We start from the raw sequence: 15,579 nt of genomic DNA, 5'->3' as shown, positions 1-15,579 counted from the left end.
CTTCAAGGAAATGCCATAGGGGTCCAGAAGGTTTTACTTTGAATAAAGTCAATACTGTGAGAATAGCCAGTTCTCTTGAGTCTACCTGTATTCCAAGGAGTGGCTGGCTCTTGGAATCTTTGGAATGCGGCCAAATCACCTATGGCATGTCCGGAGGGGGGGAGGAGGTAAATTCGTGAGGAAGGCACATCCTCATACAGGCTCCAGAGAACTTACTTATAAGAAAACTTCATTTTCTTTCTTTTTTTTAAAAGCTGAAATTCTCTTAATTTATTAGCATTATTACATGAACGTTAGATGATGGATTTTGAGGCCAGGGTAAATTATTCAGTTCTTCATGACAAAAATTTAAATTAAATGAGTGGTTTACAATACAAACCCCTAGTTTTGTGGATCTGCTAGGAGCAGCTCTTTTTGTACCTGCTGTGTGGATTATGGCAATAAAGAATCATTTATTAGGAAAGGTAAATTGGCAATGGGTTTGCAGCTTCCTGTTTCACTTCAAAGAAAAATGACAGTCCTTTAATAAATTAACATGCTCTATTTCCTCTTTAAAGTTTCACTGCATGTGACTATTGGCCTTTTGTCCAACCTGCCCCTCCTTGACACAGAATCAGAAGAAAATTGGATTTTTCTGTACCAAAAAACGAGGCTTAATGAGAGTTAGGACAAGTATTTATCTCTTAGAAAACAGAAATGTCAGATTGATCCGTGGAGCCAGAATCCTTTTTCTGATGGGGAGACTGTGATACCAGTGCACATTGGTTGGGTAGTTCATCATTAGTAAACTCCCATGGGACAGCTGAAGCTTCACCACCTCCACACGCCGAAAGGGCACTTTCCCTCAGGAATCTCGATGTCGAAAGACAAAGTCCTGGCAGGCTCCAAAGGAGACAGAGGTGATGGGGCTTCGGGGAACCAGCTCACTCTCATCATCCCGGTGCTCACCGATGTGATCATAGCCATCTTTATATCTGTTAACAAGCACAAAATTGAAGGTATGTCCAGTCACGCTGGTCACACGGTCTCGAATGTGCTCCAGGACTGGGATCCAAGGCTTTGGAGATAAGGTAAGGCCTGAGAAGGTGTAGGTTAACCCAGGATCTCCGTACGTGGCTTGCTTCCTTGGGATCTTGTGCCATTTGCCAAACACTTGGACTCTGGAAAGATCACCCTCCAGGTACTCCACTTGTCTTTCCAGTGCCCGGAGGAGCCCGTCCGCCTCGTCCCTGCCGAACAGCACGATGTAGTCTCAGGCCAGCTGCGGGGCCCGCACCTCGTGCCAGCCGCCGCCCGCCTCACCCGCCTGGCGCAGGGGCCGCGCCTCTGCCACCCCCGCCGCCGCTGCCCGCCGCACCACGACCCAGTCCATGGGCCGCGGCCGAGGGGGGAGGCGAGAGGGGCCGGTCAGGGGTCAGCTGGGCACGTGACGGGGGCAGGGGACCTTTGCCGGCCGTGGCTGCCTCGGTTTCCCCCGAAAACTTCATTTTCTTATTCAAACTTCTATAAAGAAAAAAATCCCCAGGCCCAGAAGAACTTGCAAGTAAATTCTACCAGACATTGAAAGAGCAGTTAATTCCAATTTTATTCAAACTATTTGAAAAAAATGTAGAATACTGTCATATTACATTTATGACATCAACATGGTTCCTAAACCAGGAATAACCAAAATAGAAAAATAAAATCGTAGGCCAATCTCCCTAATGAATACTGATACCAAAATTATGAATAAAATTTTAGATAATTACAGCAAATTATCACTAGGATAATATATTATAATCATGTAGGATTTTACTAGGTTTGCAGGGATGCTTCAATATTAGGAAAATAATCAGTATCATTGATCATATCAATAACAAAATTAGCAGAAAACATGTGATTATTTCAATAGATACTGAAAATGCCTTTGATGAAATTTAGTACCCATTCTTATTAAAAATTTCAAAGAATATGTAAATAAATGGAGTTTTCTTTAAAATATTGAGCAGTATTTATTTGAAATCATCAATCAGCTTTATATTTAATGGAAATAAACTAGAGGAATTCCCAATAAGTTTGAGGGTAAAACAAGGATGCCCATTATCATCACTTTTATTCAGTATTATATTAGAAATATCTAACAATAAGAAAAGAAAAAGAAATTGAAGGAATTGGATTAGGCAATGAGGAAGAAAACTTTCAGATGATATGATGGTATACTTGGAGAACTTTAGAAATTCAACTAATAACTACTTGAAACAATTGGCAACTTTAGCAAATTTGTAGAATATAAAATAAACACATAAATTATCAGCATTTCTATATATCACCAACAAAGCCTAGTAGCAAAATATAGAAAGAGAAATTCTTTTTAAAATACCTGTGGACAACATAAAATAGGTGATAATCTACCTCCAAAGACAAATCCAGAAACTATATGAAAACAATTACAAAAAACTTTTCACAGAAATAGTTAGACTTAAACAATATGGAAAAGAACCATTGTTAATGGATAGGTCTAGCTAAAATGACAATTCCACCTAAATTAAACTGCCATAGCAATTGAACTACCAAAAATTACTGTATTGACCTAGTTAAAATAGTAACAAAATTCATCTAGAGTTCAAGAATATCAAGAGAATTAATGAATAAATGAAAAGAAATGTGGTCTAGTTTTAATAGAGCTAAAACTTTATTATAAAACTGTTGTCAGTAAAACTATCTGGTACTAGCTAAGGCAAAGAAAAGGGGATTAATGGAATAGATTAGGTACAAAAGAAATAGTAATCAGTGATTATGATAATTTAATATTTCATAAACTCAAAGACTTTAACTTCTAGGACAAGAAACTAACAAAAACTACTGGGAGAACTGGAAAATAGTATGGCAAAAACTAGTTTTAGACTAACACCTCACACCCTATATGAAGATAATGACAAAATAGGTACAAGATTTTGACAAAGAATGATAGCATAAGCCAATTAGGAGAATAAGCAATGATCTATCTCAGATTTTTGGAATGGGGAGAAGTTTATGAACAAAAGCACAGATACAGAATATAATAAACTGAAAAGCAAGTAATTTTGACTATATTAAATTAAAAGGTTTTTGCACAGAAAACCCCAATGCAATCAAGATTAAAAAGACATTAAAAATTGCAAAATGGATGATTTTAAATATATTAAATTAAAAAGATTTTGCACAAATAAAACCATTGCAATCAAAATTAGAAGAAATGCAGAAAATTGGGAAACAATTTTCACAGCTATTCTTTTTGACCAAGGACTCATTTCTTTTTCTTTTTTTTTTTGAAAAATGGTTTCGTTGTTATTTGAAGGGACCACATCAGGAAGAAAAAAAAAGGGAGAAATGAGAAGAACCCCTGAGGCCAAAAATGGCTTTTTCTTTTCCGAGTCTCCCCGGCCCTCGTGCCCTGGCTCACAAGGCTCCTGCCATCTTCTGGGGATCAAGGCCTTCCTCCATCCAGAGGGAGGCTGCTGAGCTACTCCACAGCATGCGCAGGTGAATCTGCCGCAGGCGCAGCAAATAGAGCAGGATGGATAAGAGGACGACTAAGAAGCAGGCAGAGAAAAGGTAGTGGTTGTAGACGAAGGAGAAGCCTCGCCAGTGTGCATGGCTGGCCTGGAAGTTCTCCTGCTGAATGTCTCTCAAAGGTAAAAACCGGGTTCTGAAGAGGATGGCTCCCAGGGTCCACTGCACTTCGTTGTCATAGACCTGCAAGGCCGTCTTTAAATTGCTATAATTAACTGGAAACGAGAATCCCCTGTGAAACACCTCATACATCCAGGCCGATTTAAAGCACTGATACTTTAGTCTATGGAGGTCGGCATGAGAGGCATACAGACCCTGGTCGAAGCGTTCTCGCAAGATGGACCACTTTGTGGCACAATAATCCTTGGCAGCTTTCATAAATTTAGCAGCATTGTAATCTCCTCCCATTCTTAACACATCCTCAGTGCAATAGTAGAATTCTGAAAAGCCATAGAATTCACTGTTCTGAAAATGAACTGGAGGCTGATAGACTCCATTGAGGGAAGTCTGGGTCTCGTTGGTTTTGTCCATGAAAGGCTGGAGAGTCTTCCGGCACAGGGTGAAGTCCCCTGTTCCTCGGAGGTACATCGTTTGCCCATTCTGCTGAATTTCATCCTGAATGTCTAAGGGCAGGCAAGGGTCCAGATATGGAGAATCAGAAGTTAGACCTGTCTGTTGATTCAGGAGTCTGTTCTTTAGCATTGTGTTGGCAAACATGCTGTCTTCATACCTCTGCCGGGCTGCATTGCCACCAAAGCCAAGGAATGTGGCAACATACACTCTGTACACATGCTCAGTTGGATGAACATCACAGCCCAGGTTAAATTCAGCAAGTAAGTTTTTGGCTACTTCTTCCTGCTGTGAGGAGGCAAAGCTTACACTTTTGGGGACTTCATACGCTATCTGGGTAGACACACCGTCCATGTCCAAAATACCCTCTGTCCTTTTGCGGACAATAGCTGCTTGGCTTTCACTCCCAGGAACATTCACTTCCACCAGTGCCTCGTCATCTTCAATGTGCTCAAATCACCCAAGGACAAAGTTAATGCCAATCCAAGCATAGACACCTTCCTGCTTCCCTGAAATCACCTCAGCATGAGAGTCAGAGAACAGAAAATCAAAGTGTGCTGGCACGTCTGTCAGAAGATCTTCCAAAATGGCTTTCTGCTGACTTTCTGGAAGGATTCTCATTCCGGCTGTACAGAGGATATAGAGAGGGGTCTCTTTGTGTTTTGCCCATGGTACATGCTCTGCAGCAAAACTCAGAAGTGGAGAAATATAATCACTGACTTTTTCTGGTGAGGTAGCAAACTCTGATATGCCTGGTTTTATTTTCATGACTACTGGTTTTTGTTTTTTTGTCCCTCATTTGTCTGATATCCAACAGATCATGGGCATTGCCATTGTGCCGTGGCCAGCAATAGATGAAAATCCGAGATCCGCTGCTGCCACAGGCCACCACGATACCATAATTGATGTGGGGGTTGTTGGTGTCAGTAGCTTCAATGTCTGTCACTCGGGCCAGATACCTGTGAAACTTTTTATCCCGGGACAATCGTCCATACTTATGTGGAATTATGATGACAGAGAAATACAACAAGGAAACAGCAGCAGCCAAGATGCCAACAACCACAATCTGACGCAGGTTGGTGTTCAGAATTCGAGGGCATCCCAATGTGGAGATGCTAAAATGCCAGGAAGCAGGAAAGAGTCAGGAAACGCTGATCCTCCCCATGCTGAGATGATCAGTTGGAGAAATCAAATCAAGCTTCTTGGTCTCGGGCGTTTCAATGCACTGTTACAAAATCAGTTGGGCATCCAAAGAGCCAAAGGCTTCCTGTTCCTGCAGGCCCACGCCGCCTGCGCCGCCCCGGCAGGGTCCCCGGACGCAGGGCGCGGCGGGCCCGGCGCATCTCGGCCCCGGTGGCTTTGCGGGCAGCGGGGCCTCATTTCTAAAATATATAAAGACTGAGTTCAATTTATAAGAATACTGGTATTCTTTAATTGAGAAATGATCAAAAGATATAAACAGATAGTTTTCAGATGATGAAAGTAAAGTTCGTCATATGGATAAATGCTCCAAGTCATTACTGATTAGAGAAATCCAAATTAAAAGAATGCAGAGTTATCACCTCACCTCACACTTAACAGATTGATTAAATTACAAAAAGAGAAAAATGATCAATGTTGGAGAGAAAAGGGAAATGGGAAATGGGAAAACTGGGACACTTATACAGTATTGATGGAATTGTGAACTGATCCAACTATTCTGGAGAGAAATTTGGAACTATGATGAAAGGGCATTCAAACTTTGATCCAGCAATAACAATACTATTTGGGGTCTATATCCCCAAAAGATCATAGAAAGGCGGAAAGAACACCCCACAAGTATAAAAATATTTATAGCAACTCCTTTCATTGTGACAAATAATTGGAAATTGAAGGCATGCCCATCAATTTGGGAAGGACTAAGCAAGTTATGGTATAATAATGTTATGCAGTATTATTATTCTGTAAGAAATTATGAATAGTCTGATTTCAGAAAAGAATGGAAGACTTATATGATATTGAGTGAAATGGCCAGAAGGAAGAGAACATTATGCATATTTCTAGCAACACTGTGAGATGATCAGCTATGACAGATGAAGCTCCTCTTAGCAGTTCAGTGATCAAGAACAATCCTGAATGATCCGAATGAATACTCAGAGGAAAAAACTATGCATTCTGAATGCAGAGCAAAGCATATTATATTCACTTTTTTATAACTTCTGCTGTTTTTTCTTTCTTCCTCATGGTTTTCCCAGTCTGTTCTAATTCTTCTTTAACACCAATACAAATATGAAAATTTATTGAACACAATTAAGCATGTGTAACCTATATAAAATTGTTTATTTGCATGTGGAGAAGGAAGGGAATGAGAGGTCATAGACAAATGTGGAACTCAAAAGTTTGTAAAAGGATGAATGTTGAAAATAAACTTTGCATATAATTCAAAAATAAATAAATTCAATTAAAACAAGACGTAGACTGGATGATAATAATCATTTGATTTCAGAACTGGTACAATGCCTGGAACCAGATGATATTCATTATTGGTTCAATATTGCATCAGAAAGTAGCATGGAAGTAATTAGATATCAATCATCCCTGTTTACTATATAAGAAGAATTTCAAAGAGATAGATTATAGATATCAAATGGATATAAAAGATATTATCATAAACACTTTAGAGGAGAAAGGAATAAATGAAACACTTAGAATAGGAAAAAAAAGTTCATGGCCAAACAAAGGCTAGAAAGGACACAACTTAAAATAGACAGTTCCAGTTATATTAAAATTTAAAAATGTTTTATGGAAATAAAACCATTGAAGCTAAAATTAAAATTGAAACAGTTAACTTGGGAAAATCTTTTCAGAAAATTTCTATGATTACTGTTTTTAGAGGTGGAATTGACCTATTTTTCTTCTTATATCACAAATATTTATTTATTTATTTCATTTTATGTGAGGACTTGAAAGTAAAACAGCTGTGAAATGTTGCATGAATAAATGTTTTACTTAATATAAATATTTTCAAGTTTTTTGAAATTGTTTTCTCATTTCTTACCAAAAATAGTGTTCTGTCACACTCATATACCATAAATTTTAACATTTCTCAATCAATAGATATCTTTTAGTTTCCAAAATTGTCTGATTTAAAGATTGTTTCATTTGATAAAGAAAATTTTTTTCTTTATACTGTTTCCATTACAGTGGCATAGCTCAGCCAGAGGGCATAATTTAAAATTTTGGTTTACAGAATGGTTGTTCAAATTTGTATAGCTATCAAGAATGCAATGGGGCGGCTAGGTGGCATAGTGGATAAAGCACTGGCCTTGGAGTCAGGAGTACCTGGGTTCAAATCCGGTATCAGACACTTAATAATTACCTAGCTGTGTGGCCTTGGGCAAGCCACTTAACCCCATTTGCCTTGCAAAAAAATGCCTAAAAAAAAGAATGCAACAATGAGGGGTGGCTAGGTGGTGCAGTGGATAAAGCACTGGCCTTGGAGTCAGGAGACATGAGTTCAAATCCATCCTCAGATACTTAATAATTACCTAGCTGTGTGGCCTTGGGCAAGCCACTTAACCCTGTTGCCTTGCAAAAGCCTTAAAAAAAAGAATGCAACAATGTGCCTGCTTTTCCATAGTTCCTCCAACATATTTTTTATCATCTTTGTCACACTAATTAATATAATGTGGATAAATGTTTTAATTTTTACTTATCCATTTAATAATGACAGGAAACGTTTTCTGGGTACAGAATGCATGAGTTTCTTCATTTGTGAACTATTTCTTCATATCTTAGAACTATCTATCCCTTGTTAAATGGTTCATCTATTTATATATTTAAATAAATTAAATTATACAATAATGCATTTATTCATATATTGCACATATATTTAATGAAATCAAATTATACACTTAAGTCAATAACTTCTATACCTTAGAAATGAATGGTACACTGGATACTTGCTTTAAATTCAGGAAGTTCTGAGTTCAAATTAGACTTTAGACACATTTAATGGGTGACTCTAAGCTGCCACTTCATCTCTGCTTGTCTCAGTTTCCTTAGTTGTAAAATATGTGTAGTAATAGTACTACAGCTTTGATTTATTGTGAGGATCAGATGCAATAATATTTGTAAAAGATTTTGGAAACCTTTAGTTACTATAAATATATCATCATCATCATCATCACTACCACCACCATGTGGAGGTCTAAGAATACTGGAAAAGTAGAAAGGTCCTAATGTGTTGAAGGATTTTTGAACGTCAAGAAAGATGATTTTTAAAATCAATTCTGGAGGTAATAGAATGTCCTTTGATTTTATCAAGGTGGGGAGGGGTTCACATGATCAGACCTGGACCTATGGAAGACTAATTTAACCATTGATGGAGGATGGGTTAGAGTTGGGGGAGACTTGAAGCAGAGACCAATCAGCAGTCTATTTGCATTAGCCCCCCCCCCAGTGAAATGATGAGGATTCCTAGCTTGTAGCAATATTCAAAGAGAGTATTAGTTTACTTGACTTCTTGAAACCCTTACAAATGAACTGTTTACAACTATTCCAATTTTCTATTGAACTTTCAGAGTTTTATCTTTTAGGTGTAAAACCACTCTTACCTAAAATTTTAACTTGTGATGTTACTTGAATTTAACCTGATAGTTATTTCCTTCAGTTGGCTTAAACAGTGGTCTCTGGAAATGCCAGTTCATGAAGAACCTATCTTAAGAATCTAGAAGGCCTATAAATATAGATTTGACAATATAACTGCCTTGTTCAAATGAATCAAGAATTATGACAGTTATTGAGTTCTTATATAATAGAATATCCAGAAAACTATTAAATAAATTCCAAATATATGATCAATATTCAAATTTGTAGATATGAAAAATTATTAAGGCATATTAATTTAATTTTATCAGATGCTAGGTCAACATTGGAAGAAAAACTTTTACTATATGGCACAGATAAATCTAAGACTGATGTTAGGTCAGTTGAATTTAATGTTATAGTCATGTTTGCTTCTATACATATTATGTTTCCAGGTAGCTAGATGAACATGGGGGATCATGGAGTAGAATTTTCTAAAAGTTAATTTTTCTTGCAGACAGACAGGATAAAGCCAGATAGAAAGGTTTGCAGGTCAAGATCTTTCCATTCACTTTCCCATCAATTACTATATTCCTGAAAAAAAGAATTATGCATTGGAAATATGATTGGGAACACTGTCATAACTAGTCTCTCTCTCTCTCTCTCTCTCTCTGTCTCTCTCTCTCTCTCTCTCTCTCTCTCTCTCTCTCTATATATATATATATATATATACATACATACATATATATATATATATATCCCATTTTTTTGCTTCCAAAGAATGCGTGATTTCATAGCTGTTTTGTTACAGACACCTCCAAATCATTTGACCTATCTTTTACAAGGCTTAGCCTTATTTGAAGTAAGATGAACCATAGCACCAGTTATTGTTATTGCAATGTAATGGCTGTTATTGTAATGGCAGAACTTATGTGCTTCTCCGTCTGAAAAAAAAAGGATACTCCTAAAAGAGTTAGACAGAGGCAGAGATTGATTATGGCTATTGGTTTGGGAGACTGTGATTGAATGAGGAACAACCTAAGAAACAGAGCAATTAACTGAGAAGAAAGATTACAGGAAGAAAGATTAACTGGGAAGAAAAAGAAACAAGAAAATTAGTGTTACTACATGACAAAAGTTATGTTGAATCTGACTCTACAGTTGAGGTAAAATTTCCATTTGGAAATTGTGCTTAAAGAAAAATAAATAAATCAGTGTCAGTGTGATTTAGAGCATTGTATTATCCTTAAGGAGTGTAGATTTTTAACTGGAAGGGACCCCAGTTAATCAAACTCAACCCACTCATTTAACAAATATTAGTGATTAGAATAAATATTATGTTAATTTTGGGGGAGTGGAGAGGAGGGAACTAGAATCTTATATTTGAATAAATTTAAACTGGATCCTATATATCATTTTTAAAGCTTATCCAAGACAACCTTCTATTTCCTGTTTAATAGATGCAGAATGGAGCTCAGATTGGTGGTTAGCCTGTAATCCTGAATAGGAGAGGAACTGAGGATAATGAAACTATTATCTGCAGAAGTTCTGAGCTATAGTTGGCTAAAGCTATTCTGGTTTCTGCATCAAGGAGACAGATTAGATCAGTTTCTGTCTTGATACCCAGTGGGTCTCTGAATAACTATTGGGCTTCCAGGCTTATCAAGATGGAGAGTCCTAGGGTTATTTTTTTAAATTATGTTCAATAATTATTACCTCATTTGATTAGTGCTCAGAAAACCACAGAAATCTAGGGTGTGCAACTTAAATCATAAAGACTTATTTGGGAATGGTAGATATTTTCATTTCATTTTTCATGAATAAAGAGGGGAACTGGTGGGATGACAATATTAGTGTAATTCTTTTTTTTAAGTTCTCTTAGGTTGATGAAGAAATCAATTTGTTCAATTTGTCAAACTCAGATCTTTTCTAAAAATGCTCTGGTAATTTGAAGACCTCTTTTGTATCATTCCCATTTCTCTTCTCACTGTCTTAAGTATATACTTACACCCACACAAATATACTCTGAAATATCTTAATTTGTCTCACCATTTTTCTTGTAGAATTGCATTCTTAAGTCTATATGAGCTTTCTTCCACTCTCTTTATAAAACTTGGATTGAAATGGTAAGGATGATGAATTACAAAATGGTTGAATTAGAGACATAAATTCCAATGGAACAGTTGAGGCCTGAGGATTCAAAGAAACAATGACTTTATGAAAACATATTTAGTGATTTTCTGTTAAAATCAACCTTCAAGAAATTAAGAAGGAGTGTCCTATGATGAGATTCTGGGGGTTTCATAACCTTCTTGTTTTAGGCATAGATGATCCTTATCTATTCACTGCCCAGATAATCCACAGCTGACTGTAATATCAGTCCACCTGCTGACAAATTTAACCTAAACTGCTTCAGCTGTGATACACTGTATCATTGTTCACAACTAGCCTGATAGATCGCTTGGATAACTAAAGGTAACACAGATTCTAGATCCTGGTAGATTGTTTGGGAAACTAAAGGTACAGCAGATATTAGTCTAAAATAGGTGATTTAAAATATTTGGTAACTGTACTTTTTTTGAATTCTTTTTTACTTAATTTCATGACTATTTTAAAATATACATGTTAGAACTTGATGGTAATGACCATGATGAAACTGCTTTCCTTATACCTCTTCTGGATTATTTCTTGGACAAACTTTATGGCACTATGGAGTATTAATCTGAAATAAGCTTTGATTCTCATAAATTATTTCTTCTGCTGGTCAAGTCACAAAAGTATATTTGGATTTGTACTTGAGGTTATAGCAGTCCATCTTTATCTATCTCTATCTATCTATCTATCTATCTATCTATCTATCTATCTATCTATCTATTTATTTTGGCAAGGCAATGGGGTTAAGTGGCTTGCCCAAGGCCACACAGCTAGGTAATTATTAAGTGTCTGAGACCGGTTTTAAACTCAGGTACTCTTGACTCCATGGCCAGTGCTCTGTCCACTGCGCCACCTAGCCGCCCCAACACACTACATTTTTTTAAAATAACAGGAATTTGTATAAATTAAAGAAAGGGATGCTGTTTAGACTCTATTGTTTTTGGAATGGGTAACCAGTAGGCTGTTCTCTTACATGAGTGATGTCAAACTCAGAAATAAATTTTGTGGGCCATGCATTGACTTAGAAAAACACAAAATAACATTATCCAAGTTAAAATGTCTTTTTTAATTTATTTTGGTAAATATTTCCCAATTATATTTTATTCCTGTTCTGAATGCACTCATGACCTATGACTGTATATGAATGTGATGCCTCCATATTTTTTATCTGAAATAGAATGAAAAAAATCAATCAGGGGAAAAAGTCCCAGATATGACCACATTGCTAGTTATTTACATATTATCTTCCTCCTTAGAATGGAGCTCCTGGAGAACAGAGCTGCCTTTTTCCTTTCTTTGTATTCTCAGGACTTACCCAGTGCCTGGCACATGGGAAACACAATATATTCTTTTTTTCCAATATATTCTTGGTAAAGAAATTTATGAATCCCTATCAAAGCATTACTTCTCCTTTTCTCTTAGCTCACTGCATTCATTCTTAAAATTTGTTTCACAACCAAAATATTTTGTATTAACTCATTAAACAAGGATTTCTAAAGTTTGCTATTTATCAATTTATCTTTTACATAGACACACCCACACACATTTAAAGTGACTATTGTAGTTACAGTCTATTTGATATTATATAAATTTATACTCTATTAGTTATATAATCTTAATAATCTTTGGTATATTGTGATTTATGCAATTAGGAGTTTTATTAGGAAGTTGTGCATTATGTCTAGTTTTTGCTTCATTAGGAATAAGCAGTAGAATTATTACTTCAGAAAAAGTACTTTCCCTTAGTAAGTGCATTGTAAGAACAAAAGCAACACTTTTCTGACCCTATTATTGTTACAAAGCTGCCAAATTCCAATTGAAGTCTGAATGCCAAAATACAATTTGGTTGTCTTTAATCTTTTAAGATATAAATAAAGGTTCAATCTTATAATGAATAGCTTATAAATTACATTAGAATGGAGTCAACCGAAGTTTGTATATATTTATCATAGATTCGTTCTTTTACTTTTTGGGTTAAACTGTTTGCATTTGTGGATGTGTGTGTGTGTGTGTGTGTGTGTGTGTGTGTGTGTGTGTATTTGTTTTAAAAGCAAAATACTGTGGCGGCTAGGTGGCGCAGTGGACAGAGCACGGGCCATGGAGTCAAGAGTACCTGAGTTCAAATCCGGCCTCAGACACTTAATAATTACCTAGCTGTGTAGCCTTGCTTAAGCCACTTAATCCTTTGCCTTGCAAAAAAAAAAAAAAAAAAACTAAAAAACCCCAAAACAAAAATACTAACATTGAGAAAAAGTAATTAAATGACCAAGTGAAAGCTGAATATTGCATGGTGGTAGCAGGAAATGAAAATATGGAGTAGAAATGGAGTGCACAAGCATGACTTAAAAATAAAGATAATTTGGTTCATTTTGTGATACACCAAGGGAATGTAGAGCACTTGCATCATTTTATGCATACTATATAAAATGCAACTACTATTTCTAAATCTTATTTTTGAGAACAACTTTCAAGTTTCATAAAAGATTTAGTAAAATTTATTTGACCTTTATTTAATGACTGTCTTTCAGACAATTGATTTTTGCAGGAACCTTGGGAAAAGAGGGTCGTGTACAATTTATTTCACTGTATTGGTTCAAAGTATTAGACAACATATTCTTTATAAAATCTATAACATTAAATTTATTTTCTAAAAGATCCCTTGATTTCTTTAAATCCAAATCCTCTTTTCTTTGTATGATTCTTTTTAGGTGAAAAAACTTTTTTTACAATCTCCTGCTGATGTGACCATGGGGGGGGATTTCAAATTTTGATGTGAAGGCATAAGCCATATATATATATATAAACACAATTTGTACCTGCATGCCCTATTTCCAAAATGCCTACATTTCTCAGGAAAGGAAAAGAAAGAAATTGAAAAATGAATGGAAGGAAGAGGGAAGGAATAATGGAAAGAAAAAGGATTAAAAAAGGAAGAGAGGAAGGAAGAAAGAAGAAAAAAAGGAAGAAGGAAGGAAAGAAGAAAGGAAAAAGACAGAAATAGATAAGGAAAAAAGAAATGATGGAAGAAAAACTGCTTAACTAATATATGTGTGTGTGTGTGAGGGTATCTTTCACATGTATCTTTTTTCTGACACTGAATCTGCAATGAAATTATCAGAATTCTATGAACAAATGTTTAAAAATGTTACATCTTTTTGGAATTTAGTACATTTAATTTTGGAAATCAGAAATCCTCTTATTCTTTGTGATTGCATTCTAAACATGATCAACATTATTCTGATTTCTGAGAGGATAATACTAAAAAAAGGGAAATTTGGATTATTCATTCACCACTGAAATTGGAAGCACATTACTAAGCTAGCAAAAGATTCTGAAAATATGAAATTGCAAAGATCTTTGTGAACAGCAGAGAAGCAGGCATAATTAATCTGTTCTTCCTTATTGTCTTTGAACATGTTTTTTTGGGGGCTGATTTCCATTGTATTTTTTATCATGTCATCATTTAATTAAACTTATTTTGCTGAAATTTCTACAAATTTGGGATGAATGTAAAAGTATAATTATTTCCCTGAATGTTAATTATAAAATTTATGTTCTTAGAATTAACTATATCTTTTGACAATTCTTCCATTAGACATACCTTTTATTTAATAGGCATATTATTCATACAATGTATTAATCCAGTGAGTTTTCATTAAAGTTAATTCATCTTGATCAAATGGAATTGTTTTGCAATTGTGTGTCTAACACTTCTAATCTTCCAGTACTTCTCTTTCTGAAAAGAGATGAGCAGATACCGTAGCTTGTGTGTAACAATTAAAATTCTAGAAAACTATGTTGAATATCTTTTTTGCCCTCTACAGCACTAGGGGCTAGTCCATGTCCTGGATTACACATTCCTGGCAATGGTTGTTGAAATAATTTAGAAAATATATTTTTTTAATCAGTCAACAAACATTTATTATTTCCTAAATTCCAGATCCTGTGCTAAGATAGCAGCTTCTGCCCTCAGGGTATTTTTTTTTAAATTTATATTTGTTAAAGATATTATTTGAGTTTTACAATTTTCCCTCCAATCTTGCTTCCCTCCCCGCCCCCCCCCCCCAGAAAGCCCTCTGTCAGTCTTTACTTTGTTTCCATGTTGTACCTTGATCCAAATTGGCTGTAATGAGAGAGAAATCATATGCTTAAAGAAGAGAAGTCTAAGGGGTAACATGATCAGACAATAAGATATCTGTTTTTATTCCTAAATTAAAGGGGATAGTCCTTGAACTTTGTTAAAACTCCACAGCTCCTTATCTGGATACAGAAAGCACTTTCCTTAGCAGACAGCCCAAAATTATTCCTGATTGTTGCACTGAAGGAATGAGCAAGTCCTTCAAGCTTAAACATCACTCCCATCTTGCTGTTAGGGTGTACAGTGTTTTTCTGGTTCTGCTCATCTCACTCAGCATCCCTCCAGGCTTCCCTGAAATCCCGTCCCTCCTGGTTTCTAATAGAACAATAGTGTTTCATGACTTACATATATCACAGTTTGCTAAGCCATTCCCCAATTGAAGGACATTTACTGGATTTCCAATTCTTTGCCACCACAAACAGGGATGCTATAAATACTTTTGTACAAGTAATGTTTTACCCTTTTTCATCATCTCTTCAGGGTATAGACCCAGTAGTGGTATTGCTGGGTCAAAGGGTATGCACACTTTTGTTTCCCTTTGGGCATAGTTCCAAATAGCTCTTCAGAAGGGTTGGATGAGTTCACAGCTCCACCAACAGTGTAATAGTGTCCCAGATTTC

The 15,579-nt window shown here is 36.0% G+C and overlaps 2 pseudogenes; both read right to left on the bottom strand.

Moving 5' to 3' along the window:
* Positions 1-676: 676 nt before the first annotated feature.
* LOC141489269 (DNA oxidative demethylase ALKBH2 pseudogene) lies at positions 677-1,372 on the bottom strand (annotated as a pseudogene).
* Positions 1,373-3,348: 1,976 nt separating this feature from the next.
* On the bottom strand, positions 3,349-5,435 carry LOC141489705 (ectonucleoside triphosphate diphosphohydrolase 4 pseudogene; annotated as a pseudogene).
* Between the last annotated feature and the right edge of the window lie 10,144 nt (positions 5,436-15,579).

Source organism: Macrotis lagotis, chromosome 5 (genome assembly GCF_037893015.1).
Source record: "Macrotis lagotis isolate mMagLag1 chromosome 5, bilby.v1.9.chrom.fasta, whole genome shotgun sequence".
NCBI classification, from domain to species: Eukaryota; Metazoa; Chordata; class Mammalia; order Peramelemorphia; family Peramelidae; genus Macrotis; species Macrotis lagotis.
Note: the sequence above shows the minus strand (reverse complement) of the source record. Positions and strands in the feature narration are given on the sequence as shown.